General features: G+C 45.1%; 1 pseudogene; it reads right to left on the minus strand.

Moving 5' to 3' along the window:
* Positions 1-2,343: 2,343 nt before the first annotated feature.
* On the minus strand, positions 2,344-4,948 carry LOC120987300 (annotated as a pseudogene).
* Positions 4,949-5,281: the final 333 nt, after the last annotated feature.

Here is a 5,281-nt window from a genome sequence, read left to right on the forward strand (position 1 = left end):
CCATATAATATACCTTCAGCCACATAATTACTTGTTCTTTTCTGTCAGGTGAATGCCTAATGTTTGGGGCCTGTACTGGCCTACATAAAAAATGTTATCCATTGACCCCATAATGTACTTCGAGACACATAATCACAATTTCTTTTATGTCAGGTGAATTCCTAATTTTTAAGGACCGTACTCCCATGGCCTAAAATAACATTTTTCTAGGCTCCAGCAGGGCACATTTCTGAGAATTTCCCTTTAAGACGCATAAAAATGGCCCCTGATTAAAATGCATATTTTTAGGGGGAATCTTTGCCATTGATCCCCCTCTGGTATGTCACTGTCCATGTTGTGGGACGATTTGTGCACTTCTTGTAAGTATTTGGTGGCTGCAAATATGATCTGAAGGTTTTTCAGGTTCGCCTGCCATTAAAGTGAATGGGGCACGCTGTGAACATGCGGTTCGCGAACATTTGAGCGCGTTTGCACGATCGCGTTCGCAAATCATCCCAGCCGATGTTCGTCCATCACTAGCCATCATTGAAGTCTTCATTTGCACTATACCAATACAAAGCTTCCACTTATTGGCCTGTATTGGTATAGTCCTAAAATAAGCTCCGTAGCCTGCTTGAGGCTTCGGGCTATTTCATAGATATAACACTCTGTTACCGGAGCGGACTGCGAAAATGCCGTGGTCACATTTGACCATGGCATCTGAAGGGGAAAATGTATGCAATCAGCCTTATGGCTGATCACATACATGTGCCGCGGGACTCTGCTATTTAAAATAGCAGAAACTCAGTGGAACAGGCGCCCGCTGCACGTGAAAGCGGGCGTCATGTTTGGGGACCGGACTTCCGCTGTACATGTACGACGGAGGTCCTTAAGGGGTTAATGGCACTTACAAAGTATTTAAAGTAAACAATTTAAACATAAGGATCTCCAGCCTATTGTCCCCCCTGATTGGCTGTGTTGACATCACTGTTTATTTTTACGTTCTTCTGATCCGTCAGAAGAACAGAAAAATAACAAAAGAAGTCGTTTGAGCATCCATAAGGCCTCTAACTCAGAGTCAGTATTTTGCATCAGGATTTGATCATGATTTGGAAGCCATAAGCAGGAGTGGGTCCAAAACACAGACTTTTCCATTACATGTTATCTCTGTTTTGGACCCACTCATGTTCTTGCGTTACTAATGCTGATCAAATACTGATGCACAAAATTGACCAAATACTGACCATGTGATAGAAGCCATAAAAGTCCTGCATGCCTGCTTCCCCACCTGAATAAAACCTATTTCAGATGCAAATGGCTAAAACTCATGCAAATTGAGCATGATGCCTCTATCACACAGTCAGTATTTTGTATCAGTACTTGATCGTGATTTGGAAGCCAAAAGCAAGAGTGGTTCCAAATACAAAATACAGATGCAAATATTTCCATCACATTTTATCTCTATTTTGGACCCACTCCAGTTTTTGCCTTACAAATAATGATGAAATGCTGACCAAATACTGACGGTTTGAAGGCAGATGCTCAAAATACACAAGAACCTGTTCTATTAAACACTTATACAAGTAGAGCCCCCGACAGAGTGGAGAGTGTGTCAGCAGTAAGTTCGTGTTGACGTCACAGATTATTTTGCCCTTCCTCTGATCCATCAGAACAATAACCCACAAAAAACTGATCCTGCCTGTTGATCATTGGCCTTCACTCAGTCAGCATTTGGTCACTAATCCATCAGTATTGCTAATGCCAAAAAATCAGGAGTGTATCCAAAACAGAGATGACATGTGAATGGAATAGTTGCATGTCTTCTGTGTTTTGTACCCACTTCTGCTTTTGGCTACCAAATCACAAGCCAATTCTTTTTTTTTTCTTTCGGGAGAGAAAAAAAACGTTTATTTCACAAACAGGACATTAACACACATAAAATACAACACAGAAGGGGCAAAACCACAAGATTTAAAAGACAAAATAAAAAAAAGGGCTTCATCAACAAGAATGGATTGACGACCAGTGTTGGGGTGACCACGATGGTAATGCATATTGATCATGAAATGTATGGGGTTATGGCTGATAACTGGAGGACAGTCCAGCAAACAAGCCGACTTCAGCTCATTCCTACAGTGCAGGCTACACAATCACAGCTGGAAAGTAACTGGTCGGTACAGGCAACACCCGAAAATCTTCATAAATAATCCTTAGTATGTGCTGGTCTCACAGCCGCTGTAACAGAATGGCAAGAAGTGGTATAACATGTAGTAAGCACTGCAGGGATCATGTCTAAGACATGTAAGATGTCCGGGGGGTCCCGAACATTGTGGACAAGGTCCGAGATGAGAGTCGTCCATGTGTTCAATACTGGATATTATTGATAGCCAGCTCCGTGATGAATCCCAGCACTCAGAATAGGTAGTCCTTACTGAGGAACTTCATAGGGAACTTTTCCTTCACAATGTGCTGATGCCACAGATGCCGTCACGTTGACGAGCTGGGTTGCTGATAAGTGGATTCTAAAGTGTCTGAAGAAATGCGAGTAAAGACATTAGAATAAATTGTCCACTTCCTCCAACTTGACCTTTGTTCTTTGATTTATGAATATCATTCCATAAAGTCTTGAAGTCATCTGCGTGGATGGCATAAGAAAGGACCATGCGAGGTTCGACACGCACAGAGAAAACAAGCTCTGTGGCTGACACTGATCCAGACACATCATACCCGCTCCACATCGCTGCTAGGCACATAAGGTCCTGAGAATTGATCACTAGCTTACCAAAACAACAGTCAAATTTTCTTTGGAATCACATCACTATGATAGCCGTTATACAGGAAAAGCGGTAGGCAAGTAAATGTCTCTGGTAACACCTCCAATAGATCGTCCTCTGTGCATGTGCTGCAGGACCAACCTGTACACACAATCTGGTCCTCTGTGCTTGCCTTGGTGAGTGGAGGCTTGGATGAAATCTGTATGAGCATAGCCAAGGGATCTCTGTCCTTTCATTTGAGTTCAGGTTAACAGGAAAATTTGGCTTTTAGGCTCAGTTCTGAGCCCACTTCAGTGGCAAGACCCTTCTGCTTCTCAGCAGCTATGTGGACAGACAGGTGCTTGGAATACTCTTTCAGTCTGGTGTATGAGAAATTATACACTGCTCAAAAAAATAAAGGGAACACTTAAACAACACAATGTAACTCCAAGTCAATCACACTTCTGTGAAATCAAACTGTCCACTTAGGAAGCAACACTGAGTGACAATCAATTTCACATGCTGTTGTGCAAATGGGATAGACAACAGGTGGAAATTATAGGCAATTAGCAATACACCCCCAATAAAGGAGTGGTTCTGCAGGTGGTGACCACAGACCACTTCTCAGTTCCTATGCTTCCTGGCTGATGTTTTGGTCACTTTTGAATGCTGGCGGTGCTTTCACTCTAGTGGTAGCATGAGACGGAGTCTACAAGTGGCTCAGGTAGTGCAGCTTATCCAGGATGGCACATTAATGCGAGCTGTGGCAAGAAGGTTTGCTGTGTCTGTCAGCGTAGTGTCCAGAGCATGGAGGCGCTACCAGGAGACAGGCCAGTACATCAGGAGACGTGGAGGAGGCCGTAGGAGGGAAACAACCCAGCAGCAGGACCGCTACCTCCGCCTTTGTGCAAGGAGGAACAGGAGGAGCACTGCCAGAGCCCAGCAAAATGACCTCCAGCAGGCCACAAATGTGCATGAGTCTGCTCAAACGGTCAGAAACAGACTCCATGAGGGTGATATGAGGGCCCGACGTCCACAGGTGGGGGTTGTGCTTACAGCCCAACACCGTGCAGGACGTTTGGCATTTGCCAGAGAACACCAAGATTGGCAAATTCGCCACTGGCGCCCTGTGCTCTTCACAGATGAAAGCAGGTTCACACTGAGCACATGTGACAGACGTGACAGAGTCTGGAGACGCCGTGGAGAACGTTCTGCTGCCTGCAACATCCTCCAGCATGACCGGTTTGGCATTGGGTCAGTAATAGTGTGGGGTGGCATTTCTTTGGAGGGCCGCACAGCCCTCCATGTGCTCGCCAGAGGTAGCCTGACTGCCATTAGGTACCGAGATGAGATCCTCAGACCCCTTGTGAGACCATATACTGGTGCGTTTGGCCCTGGGTTCCTCCTAATGCAAGACAATGCTAGACCTCATGTGGCTGGAGTGTGTCAGCAGTTCCTGCAAGACGAAGGTATTGATGCTATGGACTGGCCCGCCCGTTCCCCAGACCTGAATCCAATTGAGCACATCTGGGACATCATGTCTCGCTCTATCCACCAACGTCACGTTGCACCACAGACTGTCCAGGAGTTGGCAGATTCTTTAGTCCAGGTCTGGGAGGAGATCCCTCAGGAGACCGTCCGTCACCTCATCAGGAGCATGCACAGGCATTGTAGGGAGGTCATACAGGCACGTGGAGGCCACACACACTACTGAGCCTCATTTTGACTTGTTTTAAGGACATTACATCAAAGTTGGATCAGCATCTAGTGTGTTTTTCCACTTTAATTTTGAGTGTGACTCCAAATCCAGACCTCCATGGGTTAAAAATTTGATTTCCATTTTTTTATTTTTGTGTGATTTTGTTGTCAGCATATTCAACTATGTAAAGAAAAAAGTATTTCAGAAGAATATTTAATTAATTCAGATCTAGGATGTGTTATTTTTGTGTTCCCTTTATTTTTTTGAGCAGTGTACATCTGTGTCACTCTGTACAGAGTCCATTGTTTTTGAAGGTGCAAAGCAGCATGTGCCGGATCAAGAGTTTCCTCCAAGGGGGTGCACTGCGGGATTTTTCTTTTAGACAAGCTTCGCAATGCAGACCATCGAAGTGCAGAGGTCAAGTTCCGGGAGGATACCTCAAGCAGTGAAAATGACTGCTCCTTCGTGCTGATGACCTACTTCTGGGGGTTAACACCCCATAGGTAGGTGTTTGCATATCCTTGCGATAAATAATGTTCCTGTTCACTGACTGTAAACAGAGATCTTGACAGACAAATGTATCAAACTCTGCCGCCGTGTCTCCAGTCCCCTGACCAGCCAGATTTACCAGCATCTGTTCCAGGACATGAAGCAGTGAAATGACGTTGTTCATCCCATAGTTCTGGCGACTGACAAATAACATGGCCTCCTCAAAGGGCCTGAGCAAACGGCAGGTGTCGCGCATGCGCTGCCAATGGCTGATATTGAAGTTACACAAGGGGAGTATTCCTGTCCACTTGGATCATCAAGAAATCGTTTATGGCCTTTCTCTGCTCATATAGTCGGTCCC

This window comes from Bufo bufo, chromosome 1, assembly GCF_905171765.1.
Source record: "Bufo bufo chromosome 1, aBufBuf1.1, whole genome shotgun sequence".
In the NCBI taxonomy this organism is placed as follows: Eukaryota; Metazoa; Chordata; class Amphibia; order Anura; family Bufonidae; genus Bufo; species Bufo bufo.